This window comes from Dermacentor albipictus, chromosome 1 (genome assembly GCF_038994185.2).
Source record: "Dermacentor albipictus isolate Rhodes 1998 colony chromosome 1, USDA_Dalb.pri_finalv2, whole genome shotgun sequence".
Classification (NCBI taxonomy): Eukaryota; Metazoa; Arthropoda; class Arachnida; order Ixodida; family Ixodidae; genus Dermacentor; species Dermacentor albipictus.
The window spans coordinates 215,845,311-215,862,905 of NC_091821.1; the positions used below are offsets into that span (position 1 = coordinate 215,845,311).

Sequence of the window (17,595 nt, forward strand, 5' to 3'; positions counted from 1 at the left end):
GAGACGACCCCTCCAGTCGAGACCAAAACAAAACCTTCCCAGGGTTCAGACAAAACAGCTTGCAGGAGCTAAGAGTCACGCGGGACGACGTGCGCGGGATGAACCTTGCTCGCAGACAGGGCTGATAGGGTCCGACTACTGACATTTAGCTCCATTAACTGCAGCGCCTTATTCGATTCCAAATACTTGCTACGCTTCGTGAGTTGCCGCAGTGACGTTTCGCCTATGCTGTTGAGTCTCGAATGACAAGGTGCCTTTGCAATTTTAGTTTCCAACGCCTATCACTGTTTTTCATCGAAGAACACCTCGAATCATGTATGCTCTGAGTACAAGTGTTACGACCTGGGAGGACCCAACGCGGTCCCCTATGAAAATGGTCATTACCTTTATGTTTCCTTTATGTTTCCTTCTTGTGCCCTATGTGACCTTTATGATTCCTTGTCCTTTGTGTGACCTCCGGGACGCCAACTTTGTGTGTACCACATGTTTACTCATCCTAACGTATACCTCGAGGAAGTGACCTTTATTATGCCTCTAGGATGTGTCCTTTATGTTTACGGCAGGATGTTAACTGGGTGTGTACTATGTGTTACCTGAGTGTACACTTGAGTGCACATGTAGGTGACATAGAGTGCACATAACAACTGTCTGTACATATAATACAGGCAGATATATCTGTACTTTGTGACAGCCGTTGATACACTCTGCAGAGTCATTGTAAGTACTAAATCTTGACTTATCCTTTCCTTTGCCCCAAGAAAACAACCCTTATTATAATTATTGTAGTATGTGCCCTTTGTGTTTACGGCGGGATGTTACCTAGGTGTGCACTTCAGTGCACACGTAGGTAACATAGAGCATTAATCTATATATGGTGCCTGCACTCTTTATATGTTACCTACATGTGCACTTGAATGCACATGTAGGTAACATAGAGCATTAATCTATATATGGTGCATGTACAGTCGACCAAAAAAGTTTACGGACCACTGGATCTCAGAAAATTCAAAATATACGAGCAGCCTTTAAAAGCACCCAGTAAAATTGTGCATCACAATGTTGTTCGCATGTGCCACAAAAGGCTGGAAATGGGAATAACAGTCTGTGTTTTGAGGCTGAGGAGATATTCAGCTTTTTGTCAGATCTCTTGGTCCGTAAACTTTTTTGGTCGACTGTACTCTTTATATGTTACCTACATGTGCACTTGAGTGCACATGTAGGTAACAGAATGTGCGCAGTAAGCATCTTTTGCGAATAGTACAGTTAGAGCTATCTGTACTGTATATATATGTTAGTCACTGGCAGATTCAAGGAAAAGGCACTGCTTGCACCCCTCGCACTAGACATGCCGACCGGCACTAATTGTGGCTATATTGTGCGGAAAATCGAGCATGCCATGAAATAGGATGGTGTATATAATGATTTATGCCATGCATTCTCTTAATATATGAAGTATTTCTTACTTTTTCAACCTGCTATTCTCCAGTAGCAAGCCATATGTAGAAATCTGCAGTATTTAACCTGATATGCAAGAATTTCATGAAAGTTGTGCGCCAGCTAGGCTATCAAATATAGTTGATTGAGTGTTTAAGACGGTTCTCATAGCAGGCGTCTTTCAGATGCTCCGCTTCGCCTCCAGCTTGGGAAATAATCTAGTTAATTTATATATCTGGCTTATATATATATATATATATATATATATATATATATATATATATATATATATATATATATATATATATATATATATATATATATATATATATATGAGCACTTTGTTACCTGTGTGGGCACTCTATGTTACCTGGCTGTGTACTCCCTCGAGTGCACATCCAGGTAAGATAGAGTGCGCTTATATGTAGTGATTATCTTTTTACAGATGCTACAGATAGATAGTCTACCTGAATGATGTATTAACTACTGGCGTATCAAAGTAAAAAAAAAATGGGGGGGGGTGCACCTGCTTCCCCCTCCCTATCTATCTTGGCCGTATTGATCAATACGCGCCATCAACACTAAATACGTACATCAAAGCCTCATGCAGCGAATAATCCCTCACGACAAATAACAATTGCGCGGCGACTGGAGACGCGGTGGCACGACGCGCAGTGTTCGATGGCTTGCGCTACATGAACCGCAATAGAGGCGGACGCCTCCGCGGCCAATCTGCCGCTTTGCTAGTGAGCGTATATGATTATACAACCATTTAAGTAGCTGTTCTCGTCGCTTTCGCGCTGACCACAAGTACGAGTAACTGCTGTGTCGATATTAGCACGCGTAGAAGAAGGGCAGCGCGGATCCCGTAAATGCTTGCTTGGCCGTACAACTGAATAATTTATAATTGTGAGTTGGCTGAGTATGAAAGTTGTGTGCGGGGTATGGCCGTATTTGATTACGCGAGCATGCAAGCAGTACGCCTGCTTCGCTTTGGCCGAAGTTCCGCTGCCGCTGCAAGCCAGCCATCGCCACATTTTGTTGCCTTTATTCCTTACGCTACGGGAAATATGGTTCTACCTATTCAAGATAAGGCCTGACATTCTCAAAAACACGCCACTGGGCGCCATAAGAAGCGTGTATATGTGTGGCGATTCCGAATTTCTGATCGGTGGGTGTCACAGCTGTCGCGGCTGCCCGCACACCGTGCGCCATACCAAGCGACGGAGCTGCACATGATGCGCGCTGATTGGCTCGTATCCGCCGGCAAAAGTTCGTGCATAGTTCATCTAAAATCTCAGTATATACTTTAAAAAACAAGGCAGCGCACCAAGACACTTTAAATTCAATAATTTGTGTTTAAATACCAGCCTTCCTTCCAGCTACGATTATTTTAAGTCTCGAAGTGCTTTTTCAACATGTACGCCCTAAATGGAAATGCAGATCTCGGAGGCTAAATTCACTTGTTAACCGCAGTGCGGCGCTGCTGCAGTGTAACGGTTGACGGTGAGCTGGGCCACGTTGTGTTGCTGTGGGTGGTGAGAGTGCTCGTTGCAGTTACACGGTAATTTAATCATATTTTTGAAGTGCCTAAACAAACTGTGATCCGTACCGTGTGCATTAACCATCAAGAAACCTCTGGACTCGTGTAACGCCATTAGTTCGCCTTATGTTTCCTGTGATACGCCAGTGTCTTATGTGTACTACAGCGCCCGTCCGAGCTGCCTTTGTTCTCGCCTGTCCGCGTTCGCTCGTGGAATACCTGATACTGTGGCTTCGAATTATGGTGCGTGGAAGAATTTGTTGAAAGTTGTGCTTTCGTGCGTGGGTGTTCATCGGCACTTCGACAGTGTTCGCGCCGGAAAGAGCGTCGTCGCGTGGTGCTTGCGAGACAAAGGAGCCGTTTGCCGACCACATTGAAGGTAAGCAGGTCTGACGCTTGCGCGCATTCTCGCAGCTTCTGGTTCATGTAGTAAGCTTTGTGGAACGACAACAGAACACGTTCTGAGCGTATGTTGACCATGTTGCTCTGCACATTTAGCAAAGCGTCTCACGAGGGGAGTTTCCGTGAAATGTATTATTTCTTACCGCTTATACTTGCTTTATGGAGTGATGTGCTACCACCGCTGATCGCTTGGACTTAATGGGCAAATATTTACGTAAACGCTGAAAGTTACTGTTTTCTCGGTAGTTTCCCGGCAAGAAATCCTTCCGTAGATATGAATTTCCGCAAGTTACGTCTGTACTACATGTCGATGTGTCACGGGCATCGCGAGTTGGCACGCGATTGCGATGTTTGACACTTGAACAGATATTAGCTTGTGTGAAGATTACTTTATTGATAGTATTCAGTTTGAAGTCCAGCTTCGCGAGAACTTGTCTGCATTGTTTGTGTTCGACGTGCTCGCGTATTTGTCTTTTATATTGTAGGGCAAATATAGACCGACATAACAGCGAAATTTCTTTTTAATCGAGGCATGTTAATCAGACGCTCGTTTTAATTAATATTTTCATCCGAAGAACAGGATATCAGTGCCTGCGATTGTTAAAGACAGTGTCTTGCGATGCTTTCCGCTCGATGTTTGCCACTCTTATAACCCACCTTCCATGGCTGGCTGTTCTAGTTAATAACGATAGCCGAATGTCGGTCAGATCAATGAGCAAAAGGAGTAGCATCGGAAAAGGGATCGCTACAAAATCGCGGCCTAGGTTTTAGACCCTTCGTAATCGATTGTTCGTTTGATTTACTAGATATTTGAGTTTTGGTGATAATTTCCCAAGGTTTTAGACCCTTCGTAATCGATTGTTCGTTTGATTTACTAGATATTTGAGTTTTGGTGATAATTTCCCAAGTAGTCTGATGTTTGCTGCTGGGTTTATTCCCGCCTGAATTTTACCATATAACCGTGTAACCACTTGAGATATAACTACGAGACATCTGTACAAGCAGGCACACAAAGATTTGTTGGCCAGTTGCCTACTCCTAAATGTCATGTACTACTTAGCAGCTGCTGCAGAAATGTTTAAAAGAATTTGTGAGCAGTTTAGTACCTGAGTGGACTGGCAGCTCAGTCTGTTTCAACCAACAATTAGTTAAAAGCTTCTGTGTTGCCCTGATGTTTTTATGAGCTGTTTTTGACTGCTCCACGTTTCTTAGCTGTGTGCATACAGGCCAGGCTGTTCTTGCTTATATGAATATTTTTGAATGAGTGAAAAAGATTGGCTTTTGTTTTGTTTTTCAGGTCCCAAGCACCACATTCCAGAGGTCTGCTGTGAGCAGACGTGGCAAATTGCAGTAACATCCAGATAGTCCAATAAACTGTTCGTAGTTTCAGACAAACCTTTGCAAAGTATAGTCAAAACTTTCTTTTAAAAGTGCGAGCACTGATCCAACCTGATCTTTCTACCCAAACATTACGTTTTATATTAGTAACAAAGACATAACTAGAACAGCAGCACTGCAGTGAGGAACGTACACATGGCACTCCAAGTGTTATACTGAAATAATCTATGAAGTCTAATTACTTTGTAATTTTAGAACAAATTGGCATGAATTTCTGTGCCATAGCAGAGTTCCAATCCGTGCGCTGCATCATGTAGGGAACAGTAACCTTACAATGAAAACCAATGCAAAACTTTTTAACTCATGAAATGTTTATAAAAATAAAATGTGCACACGGAACTCTTCATCTATGCATGTCTACGTAAAATACAGGATTTCATCACTGCGGCCACATAAAGGATGCATAAAGGTAGGACACACGAAGGAAACATAAAAGCAGTGGCCAAATTTCAACATGGAGGAAACATAAAGTACGGTAACATAAGGGATACATAAAGGGAGGACACACGAAGGAAACATAAAAGCAGGGGCCAAATTTCAACATGGAGGAAACATAAAGTACGGTAACATAAGGGATACATAAAGGGAGGACACACGAAGGAAACATAAAAGCAGTGGCCAAATTTCAACATGGAGGAAACATAAAGGACATTTCCTCATGTGAACTGCGGGAAACATACAGTAAACATAAAGGGCTTAACCATTTTCATAAGGGGTTGCAGGTTCGATTCCAGGCGTACGGCGGCCGCGTCTCGACGGAGGCTAAATGCAAAAAAAAAAAAAGATTCGCGTACTGTGATTTAGGCGCACGCTAAGGAACTTCACGTGGTCGAAATTAATCCGGTGCCCTCCTCTGCAGTGTCTCTCATAGCCACAGCGTTGCTTTGTGACGTTGAAATCAATCAATCAATCAATCAATCAATCAATCAATCAATCAATCAATCAATCAATCAATCAATCAATCAATCAATCAATCAATCAACGACATGGAAGGGTACCTCATTGCCACGGCGAACATCTATCTCCTTACCTTGATGCAAACAACGGATTCGGATCGCATTGGTATGGTATGGTATGATGAACTTTATTTAATGTCCTGAAGATCAACACCTAGGTTGACGCAGGCGGCTCCCACGTCGGGATCGCATTAGAGAATATATATATATATATATATATATATATATATATATATATATATATATAATCATATTATCAGAAGCCAACAAAGACACCAAGGACAACACAGGGGAAATCACTTGTACTTACGAATTGAATTGAAGAAATTATAAATTGATGGAATTGAAAGTGGATGAAAACAACACACTTACGTGTATGTATGTATGTATGTATGTATGTATGTATGTATGTATGTATGTATGTATGTATGTATGTATGTATGTATGTATGTATGTATGTATGTATGTATGTATGTATGTATGTATGTATGTATGTATGTATGTATGTATGTATGTATACACAGTTTTGAAACGGAGTTAAGGAGTCTCTGGTGAGAGAAAAAATAATAAACGAAAATACTCACAACAGGGGAGCACTGCGGCAGATAGTGCATTAGTTTCCTTCGGCTATGGCATACTTGCGGCAGCTGCAAAGCGGTTAAAGAGTTTTCTGCGCATGTTCAGCAGCAAAACGCTATAACTAAACGTTATAAACGCTGTAACTGCCGACTTCGGGCACCGCATTCGAATTGGGGCAGGGTGCAAATACACCTATAGTATGTACTTCGCTGTGTAAAATAAATAACTTAAGGGAGTCGAAATTTGTTCGGAGCTGTCTACTACGCCGTCTCCATTGGCCCTAGTGTGGCTTCGGTACGGTAAGCCTGATCGACTACTTTGTCCGCAGGTTTACCGTACCGAAGCCACACTAGGGCCAATGGAGACGGCGTAGTAGACAGCTCCGGGTAGCAGAGTGCAGAGTAGCAGGCTAGAGCGCCTTAGCTCAGGCCAACCCCTCTGCATTCTTTCGATTAAATTATCTCTCTCTCTCTCTCTTGTCCACAGAGCTCATATTAAAAACGCAAGAACAAAAATGCTAAGTTATAAGAAAGACAGACTGAACTTGTTGAGATAGTTTTGTTGTTGGTGTTGTTGAGATAGTTGAGACTTTAACAACCATCTTCCAATGGTTTATGTCCAGTTTTCTTATCCACTGTGCAGTGAAATTGTGACACGTTCAAAAAGCAAGCAAACAAAAATGTCTGGTTAAAACACGTTGGCGGGTTAGTTGGTTAGAATCCATACTAGAGTTTATAAGCGCGACTGTACGAGGACGTTGGAAGAAACAGATACACAGACACAGCGCGTGCCGGTCCGGTTTGCAAGCGCTGTATCTACGTACCTGTTTCTTCCTAGGTCCTCGTACAGTGGCGCTTATACACTCTACTATGGAAAAATGTCTGGCTATTCGGTAACTCCCAATGGCCGTGACACTGCCTTTTTCTTGCCGTGAAGTAGATGACTGGGGCCTGAAAAACGGCACCACGAGGGAAGCAGCGTTCGGCATGACGCAAGAGAGCATCGATAAAGCCGTTCAATAATCTATGTTGACCGACGTTCTTTTGATCTCGCACCCTTCACGTAAGGGCCGTTGGAACACCTTTCTATCGTTACTTCTTTGAAAAAAGATATACACATAAGTCTCTACATCAGATTTCCTGTTGCGAAGCGCCTCGCGCATCGACAGTCCTAACCAGCTCAGCCTGCCGTGCGCTATAAATAGAGTAGAGCTAGGTAACAGGTTTCACACTGTCTGACGATGAAGTTCCGGGGCTAACGAAGTTGCTTAGTTAATAATTATGGAGATGTGTGGTCTTCATGCAGGATTGCGACTGTGATTGTTGGTCTAGCATGACATTCAGAAACACCGAAGCTTGCAGACATTCTTTCACTCAGTCTTTTTGTAAGGAATGCCACCACCACTTCAACGCTGTGCGCGAAGGTGTTCATTTCGTTGGTGGCTCATCCCACCCTTCAAAGCGCACGTCGGTAGGGGCCGTAGCGCTGGCCACATGCTGGCATTGGAGACTATCCGCAGTGGCGAGCACTAACGTGCTCGCCACTACTTTATGCATGTGCTGCTGCTCTGAGTAATCCGTTCACTTGCCGGCATCGAGGTGACATTTAAGTGAGCCTTACACTTGGTGGGCCTTGAAAAGACCTTCTTGCGTGATCACAAAATTGATGGAAAAGCAGTGTCGAACGCTATTCGTTGTCACTGGTCATAAATAAATCCTAGAACTAAAATATTACTTGTATGCATGAGCATTCCGGATGCTTTCAGTTCATCACTGAAAACATAAGGAACCGAAGCGGAAATATAACGGTACTTCACACTAAATACTTTCAAGAACTGTCTCCCTATTAAAATAGCACGTGAGAGTGCAATCAGCGTTACAAGATGTAAAGTGACGGCACTAATGGCATTGTCGTAATAAGCTTCAGAAAAATCACATTAGACAGCTTTAGAAATATTGTAGGCGCGAATAAAAGCATGTTTTGAGGCACCTTGATATGCTGGCAGTATGGAGCTGGATATTATTTTGCGTACAGCTTGATCCAAGAAAGCCGTTCACGACAACATAGAGTATTGTGCGAATCCTTTTAACTTTACCCATTTAAGTGTGTCGTCCTCCATTGCGGAGTTAGCGGCGGGGATGCTTCAGAGAGCTTCTGCTCTAAAGTCAGCTAGCCCCTCCGGGCTCAGATTTTCTCCGCGTTGTCACACCATGGACGACCCGCAAAAGCTTGATTGCTTCATGTCTTCAAAATACCTGCGCAGGCTGCTCGTCTTGAGCTTACCTGTAATTGCGCTAGCCTCATAATGTTATAAAACCCGGCAAGCCTTCAAAGGGCCTACAGTCGTAACGTCCCACTGCTTCTCTAAGTTGCGTCGGGAAGGTCATGGAAAAGGTGGTGCTTCGGCGCTTAGACTGTGATAAGCTGAACGCGTCTGCATTCCATGAATGGCTACAGCAATAATGACGACAATACTGCCCTTACGAGCTGTGCTGAGCGTAGCAGACTTAGTGATGCTATTATTGTAGCCGTGTCGCTCGATATAAAAGGAGAATTTGACTACGTATGACATGAAACCACTGAGGCGACTCTGTCGCATGTATCACTAGAAGCTTTCTCACCGAGAAGTCGGTTTACATGTTGACACATATTGGCGATACGAATCCCAATGCTAGATTCATATTTCATGGTATTCCACAAAGCAGTGTTTTAGGTCTGCTTCTTTGGTCTGAAAAAGTGCATAACGACGTCAATGGGCCCTCTAAGCCATATCCCTTTAAGCAGATGGTGTCTCTGCAGATGATGCTCTGGGCGCAACCGACGAATAGAGGAAGCGAGATTACGGAGAACCACAAACTCCATCGAGAAATCCCAGTGGTTCAAAGGTTTCACAGCATTACCCGGAAAATATGGACTTATCGCGTTCACAAAGTGTGATGTCTCTAAGTGCTGAAGGTTATAGACATTCGTATGCACAACGTCGAATAACAGTTATTCCTTGGGGGTGACTTTTGACAACAGCATGACATGATCAGGATCCTTCAATATTCCTGCGAATGAAATACCCGCCCAACGCTATGGGAGCGTTTCATATAGCGGTCGCAGTGGATGTACCGCGGTGCTGGTGCAGATACCTGTATAATGTCGTCGGAGCGAACGCCGGACGGACGCCTTACGGACGCCATAAGCGTTCAGTGCGTACGCCAATTTCTGCGCAAGGGTCAGCTGGTGTTAGCGGCGTGGAAAAATTTTCGGCGGAACGTGCAAGTTGCCGCTCGGTTTCTGTACAGTGCTCAAAAATTTGAACTCGAACAATTTCGGGACTACTCCAAGGCATTGTTTGGTTTCCAGGTTCACCTGCATTTGCGACCACGGCTTAAGTGAGACTCAAAAACGTACACTTGGAACTACTCCATGCTTAGAAACCGGCTACGGAATGATTATACCTCTTGTACTTCCATGCAAATACGACTAAAATTCAGTTCTTTGCTGTTCGTTGCTGTTCGCGTTCCAATTTCTGAGCACTGCACATCTTTCCCTGTGCGGGGACAGCGATACTTCTTGAAAGCGACAAGGCCTAACATTTGTTGTGCACCTGCGTGCCGGTCCGGTTTGCAAGCGCGCCGACGAAAAAGCATTACCGTTGTTTTGTTTCCCTACCGACGCAGGCCTGCGAAACAGGTGCAAGTAAGCCATTCCGCGACGAGAGACTCTCGGATCTACCGCAGTAGCCCACTGGCTATGGCGTTGCACTGTTAGCTCGAGGTCGCAGGTTCGATCCTAGCAGCGGCAGCCGCACTTCGATGGAGGTGAAAATGTAAAAACGCTCCTGTGCTTAGATTTAAGTGTATGTTAAAGAAACCCAGGTGGTCAAAATTAATCCGCAGCCCTCCGCTGCGGCGAGCCTCACAACCAGATCGTGGTTCTGGCACGTAAAACCGCAGAATTCGTTTCTTCCAGGACCACATAGGCCCACGTTGCCTGCTTTCAGGTGGGGAGGCGCCGGTTGCAAGGGGCGGTGGAGAGCACGTGAAAGGCGCGCCATCATCGCTTCGTTCGTCTCTGCGCGGCACGGCATTCACTTATGTGAGATAACCTGGACTGACTGCCTACTCTAGGTGCTCTCGTTTACCACTAATGGCATGTACGATGCCTGTGCATTATACCCCTTTAAGACAATACGACGATGCGCCGCTGCAGCATTCCCACTAGCGTGGCTACGATCTCGACCGCGCAACTCCTGTTTTGCTTTCTGCGAGATGCATCCGCATCATGCACCCCCATTAAAAGAAGAAGCGTGCTTCCAGGAGGATTCAAAATGTCCTGTAAGCGATGTGGTGGTACCCTTGCGCACGGTATATAATTATATATTTTACGCATATGAAATCTCGTTGTAATATAGCTAAATATAGGCTTATTAGCAACAGTTTCTATGCCACTGGGATTTCATCGTAATTCTGTTGTTTCGACCATTACTGTCACTATTGAGTAGAATATTTATCTTCTCTTGTAAGCTCAATGTATATGTTTAACTTGGCCTGACTTCTTTCCATTCTGTGCCTGGATTTATGCATCTTCGTGTCGAACTTATTCGGTGTTTTCTTATGTGCCCTGACTTTAGTGTAGTTATGTGACTGGACTTTGTGTTTCGGTGTTCTCGTGTCTCTTTTTTAAATGTGACGGGACTTAAAGTTTGAGTGTGATCTTATGTGATTTTTTCGTATCTGTGGCCTCCATTATTTGCGTTTATATGTGAAAAGGGGTAGCCAGAGACAAATAAAGGGGCCAATATCTCCTAAATATAGTATAAAAATCCTTTTCTGTTTATGTGACTATGTTGACATAAATCTTATACGAGATGAAGTAAGTGGAAAATATAATATGCACTTCTTAGCAGGCGGTTACCGTGTTTGTCGCTTTACATGTAGTACACCATACAGTGTTACTGTTTTTTATTTCGAACACTTCCATAAAAAAAATCTCCCAAAATTTACTCGCATTGCGTCAGTATAGATGAATTCTCTGCAGAGGCGGAGATCATTAACAACAACAACAACAACAACAGCTAATTCCATTCATTCACTAATTGCACTAATTGTATTACCCTTTAGTTGTAAGTTGTACGGCACATGTTTAATTGGAAATTAGAAGGGAAGCATAGTAAAAGTATAGTTGAGAATTTGTTCATTTCAAGATGGCCATGCAGACTGAATTAACAAGCGTCAAATAATTCATATAATTTACCTAATTAAGGAAGCGAAACCGCGAAACAGGGCTCTACGTCCCAACCCGCCCTTTGTGACGTAAAAACGTTTCGTAAAATGAAGCCGATGTCGCCCTTCCCTCTTCCCACGAGCTGATTCCGACTGACGCTTTGCGCAACTCCCGATTGGCCACATAGTCGCTTCAGCAGCAGTGGCAAGACAGGCTGCTTAATCGCGCGGTATGGCAAAGCTTTATATACCCCCCCCCCCCCCCCCCAACTGCGTCACATGAATGTTTGCATCTCGAACCGCGTTTCACGATGCCGCATGCGTAATCATATGTATATTGTACGAATAATTTCACGCCGGATATGTCAGTCTACTTGGCCATGTTCAAATGCAGAAACACGGAACTCAACGTTTATGACGATTCTCTTCAACTTTCCAATATTTTCTTGCAATATTTTTGCGACTTTCAATGTTTGCTTGTAGTGTTCGAAGTAACACACAAACACACGCATACACACTCGCGCATGCACACGGATACACACACGCGCGCACACAAACGCGCGCGCACACACACACACACACACACACACACACACACACACACACACACACACACACACACACACACACACACACACACACACACACACACACGCACACACACACACACACACACGCACGTACACACATACTCACACAAACACACATACACGTACACAAGCGCATGCACACACATACGCACACACGCAAATGCACACGCACGCACTGCGTTTAAAGCAGGAAACACGGTAACCACCTAATAACAAGCGCCTATTATACTCGCTACTTGCTTCATTACAACTACGCGTTATCTGAACTTAGAAGTCGCGTATACAGAAAAAAAAGTCACTCAGCGCTCTTTGGATTCGCGATTAGCGACCGGTAAACGGTTGCCGATGTTGGTGATAATAATACTTAACATTAACTCTGCATTTAGAAATATTACTGCCATTAATCAGGGTGCGCGTTTTACGCCCTGAAGCAGTTCGTCTGCTGAAGACGACACCGTGCAAGGACCTGGATTAAATTAGAGACCACCTGGGGTTCTTCAGCGGGCGCCTAAATTTCAGTACACGGCCACTTTTGCATTCCGCCCCTGCCAACATCTGGCGGTCGCGTCCGGGAATAGCGCCCGCGACCGGCCTCGTGCTCATTAGCAGAACGCCTTTAGTCATAGCAGCAACCGTGGTGTCTGGATGTCGAGAGTTCATAAATACCGCTGCGCTAGCTCTGAATCGATGTCGCCGTGTGTCGAACGCGATTGACATGCGCGCGCCATCGCGCGACGATGCGACCCATGTTCGCCGTCCCTTCAACGTCGGAACGCAGTGCCGGGACAAGCGGTGTCGAGAGACATTTGACTCGGGACTAATTTCGCTGGCCAAGGGCAGAAATTGCAGAGCGTTTTGGACGCATAAAAGCTCCGCGATTAGCCGTGTTTGGGTTTGTACTGACCTTCGTTTTCCTTGCTATTGCAACCGCCCCGGCCGCTCCCGCGCAAGACTCCCTAGAGGCATAGGAAGGTGGGCGTGTAACTTCAGGTAGTCATGATAAAATTGTTGCATGAAAGAAAAATAGCGAGAAATGGCAGAAAATGATGCGTACAATATCAGCTAGCCTTGAAGCATGTCACTAAGTTCAGGCTCAGAATAGTACAATAATTCTAGGTGGGATTTAGTAGTTAGTGCTAAGAAAGCGCATGAAAAGGTCGGAATCATTAGCTTTTGACTACTCAGTTGCACTCGTAAGCATTGGTACTAGCGAAGCGTGGTTGCCAACGGCGTGATAGCGAATTATATGCTCTACAACAATAGAACCCTACAAAAGAAATGGCTTATCGAATTTATGTTAGGACGCAACGTAAAGTAAAACCATGTTGGAAGCGAGAATTCGTGGGACAAAAAGCAAGCAACTCGGCCAATATATTTTTTCTACGTATTGTGGTGGCATGTATACGTTAAAAAATTATGGGGTTTTACGTGCCAAAACCGCGATCTGATTATGAGGCACGTCGTAGGGGGGGGGGGGGAGGGGGAGGCTCCGGAAATTTGGACCACGTTGGGTTCTTTAACCTCCATGGCACCTAAATCCAAGTACGCGGGTGCTTTCGCATTCTCGGCCCTTCGAAATGCGGCCGCCGTGCCGGGGATTCAATCCTGCGACCTCGTATTTAGCAGGCAAACACCATAGTCACTAAGCAAACACGGTGGGTATGTGGAACTTAGCTAAGTGTTAGACTTAAATGCTAATTAGCCGCTTTTCCAACAGCATGCTTACCGAAGGTATTTTACAGGTTTCTGTTTTTTTCCGCGTTCATAGTGAACATGACAAAAGCCCTTTGCAGGAAGTGTCATCAAAGCGTAGGACTCAATCCTGCTGTATAAATCAATATCTGTTCGTTCGTGAGGAGAGTACCTGTTGGGTAACCATTAGTTCATACTTTTCGTCTTGTCTTGCGACGGGTAGTTTTGAGTCACAGCCAAATCTCCGTTTTCCTTTATATTCCAAGCAGACTGCGTCATTAGCGCGTCAGAAAACGATTTCGCATTCGGACTTGCACGTGCTCATGGGTCAAAGTGCCCGCAAAAAAGAAAAAAGAAAAGAAAAAAAAAAGAACAGCAAGAGAGTAAAGGCAATCGCATAGTTTAAGAAGGCTGGCTAACTGCGCATGTTATCTCCTGCCGGGACATATTTATTCAAGGAAAATATGGCACAACCGCGGCTGGCGCCGAAGCGTATCGAAGAGTTAACTGGCGTGACACCCGCACAGCTCGAGCGGCGGCGACGCTTTTGCTCGGTCCCTAGCCCGGCGTTCTTTGGGGCACGGCCAGCGTTGGGAAAGCACGCCGGAACGGTGTTTGCCGAGCTGCCAACCGCCCCCCCTTCTTAGGCGTCTCCTTCTCCGCGTTCCGCGCACCGCGGCACCGTCCAGCCAATCGCACGTGCCGAGTGTCGAGAACTGTGTCGTGACGCCACTGCGTGTCTTCTCGCGCGAGAGAGAGAGGAGACAAAGTTTGCGCGGCTGCCGTGCCAGGGTGGCTGATATATGTTTCCTCTTGCGTTTCGCGGTGGCGGCCTTGTTGTCGTGCCCGCCGACTCCACGGCGCTAGCGGATCCTACGAGGGAGGCGATTTAAATGAGACGGACATTATTACCAAGGCGCAAGAAAGAGAGACGGAGATGCTCACTAACGGGAGGCTCCTGTCTGAATCAATACGCAGAACCGCTTCGGGACGGCGTCCGATTCCCCCTGCAGACCGCGCGAGTGCCGGCGGATGCGGCGACCCGCTCCAGTTCTCAGTACCGCTTATCGTCCCACCAGTAAAAGCGTGAAGAGAAACGGCTCGGGCGACAGGGTTTGCGTCCGTGCGCGCTCATGACCATGACATATAGAAGGGGCGGGTATGGGGGAGAAGTACGTGTAATTGGGGACGAGAGCAACAGTGGGAAAGCCATGGCGAATGGCACCACCACAGTTGCCTGCTGTATCCGAAACCACACTCGCATCGCAGACAATTCTGACTACCAACTTTACAACACATAAAAGTCGTTATTAAGACATATCTTCCAAGTTTCTTTAAAGCGCGCCCTGAGCGTTATTATAAGCGACGGTGAAAGCTTTCGCAGCAGACGATTCTGGCATGGAGTCGTTGGAAAACATAGCGGTGAAGTTGCTAGGCGCATATCAGTAAAATGTGACAGAAGAAAGGTGTGAAGAGCTTCCACGGACTATATTTACACAGTGTTTCACCAGGGGAATAACGAGGTGTCCTTTTCCAAGTGCCTGCTGCGAACAGCAGACAACTGTCTGGAACAGACCCAGCATCCGAAGACTGATTTAGAATCGAATTTCATAAAACGTTGTACTCTAGACGTGAGGAGGATGGCTCTGCTGCATGTGCACGGTGACGACTCAGAAGAATATCATTACTCGTGCTCAACAAAAAAAAAAAGAAAAAAACTGCGTGTTTGTCCTGCGGTCGGAGAATGACGACCACTGATCCCCCGCTGTAACTGACAATCCCGTCGCGCAGCATTAGGACACCTGCTGTTATTATTATTATTATTATTATTATTATTATTATTATTATTATTATTATTATTATTATTATTATTATTATTATTATTATTAATATTATTATTATTGTTATTATTCATAAGGGAAGAAGGTTAGCAATTGTCTACTGAAAGGGGCACCAGCCCACTCGCTTGCAGAGGAAGGAAAAGAAAACACGAAGGAATGACCCTTAAAACTTCTTGTGCGCAAACAAAAAGGGACGAAGAATAGAAGCAACACAAGGACGAGCGCTTTTCTAACAACTGGTTTTATTTTTGAAGAACCACCTGCTTAAATACCCACAGATCTGCGCGATCTAGTCAACAGAGCACGTCTATAGCACATATAACAACACTTGTGATAAAAACACGTGGACCAAAGCCACCCGGCCAACATAAATACAGTAAGGCGCATGAAACGACCACTTATAATAAAATGCGTTAAAGATGTGATGACAGAAGCGAATTTTCTTTATCCAACAATGAAACAGAAGGATGGCTGATGCATTTTTCCTTTTGTTTTTCAATCCAGTGTGCTTCCACAATTTCTCTCGCGGTTTGATTCCTATGCCTATACAAAATGTCGGTGCTATTAAGACAAGGTAATCAAACATGTTCTTGGCAATGCATTGCCAATTGCGTACTAGGGCGAGCTTTCAGACTAGACAAGTGTTCCCTTAACCTCGTATTAATGCATCTCGCAGTCTGCCCTACGTACACATGACCACACGTCATAGGAATTTGATAAACAACGTTCTTCGCGCAATCAACCAATTGGTTTTTGCGCGGATGTTTAACACTACATTCTTTCTTTAGATCATCCTTACTTTCGAACTTATTTTTAACCTTAGAACACACACTACCTATTTTGTTTTTTGCGGAAAATACCACTTTTACTTCGTAACTAGCAGCCACCTTTTTAAGTCTGTGTGAAAGGCCGTGCGCATACGGAATTACTGAAACCTTGCAAGCTAAATAATTCTGCCTTTGATTCTTTGTGCATTGTTCTTTATCCTGTTTAGGTTTTTTTCATTAGTCTAGCGCATGACGCCAGCATCACAGCGAGCGGGTACCCAGCCTTTCTCAACCTATCAACTCGCACAAAAAATGCAATGTTTACAGTGTAGTGACATGACTTCAACAACGCTGACCGGAAACACGAAATGACTACGCCATTCTTCACAAGCCTGGAATGGTTTGAGGCATAGTTCATTAGCGGTTTTCCAGCTCGGGGTGAGAATGACCAACACACGTGTTCCGGTAGGATTTCTAACTTGACATCAAGAAATTGCAACTTATTATCTACCGGTACTTCAGAAGTAAATGTTAAGCCTTTGCCCAGAGAACGGAATGCTTCTACAACCCTATTCCTGAAAGCACCCTTGCCTACATGACAGCCTAAAATCAAGTAGTCATCGACATATCTGTATATACCTTATTTACTACACCTTCTAAACCTTTGGCCAACTCTCTGTCTATGCTTCCCCCCAAAATGTTACTAAGAATCAAACCGCGAAAGAAATCGTGGAAGCACACTGGATTGGAAAACAAAAGGAAAAATGCATCAGCCATCCTTCTGTTTCATTGATGGATAAAGAAAATTCACTTCTGTCATCACATCTTTAACGCATTTTATTGTAAGTGGTTGTTTCATGCACCTTACTGTTTTTATGTTGGCCGGGTGGCTTTGGTTCACGTCTTTTTATCACAAGTGTTGTTATATGTGCTATAGACGTGCTCTGGTGACTACATCGCGCAGATCTGTGGGTATTATATGCGCTATAGGTGCGCTCTGTTCACTAGATCGCGCAGATCTGTGGGTATTTAAGCAGGTGGTTGTTCAAAAATAAAACAATTTGTTAGAAAGCGCTAGTCCTTGTGTTGCTCCTATTCTTTGCCCCTGTTTGTTTGCGCACAAAAAGTTGTAAGATGAATCTGTTCCAACTAGCCCGACTCGCAGTTATGCTGAAGGAAT

General features: G+C 44.7%; 1 long non-coding RNA gene across 7 annotated transcripts in view; it reads right to left on the reverse strand.

The window, feature by feature from the left end:
• LOC139054197 (uncharacterized) overlaps positions 1–17,595 on the reverse strand; it is a 246,171-nt gene that overhangs the window by 209,751 nt on the left and 18,825 nt on the right. The window lies entirely within an intron of this gene.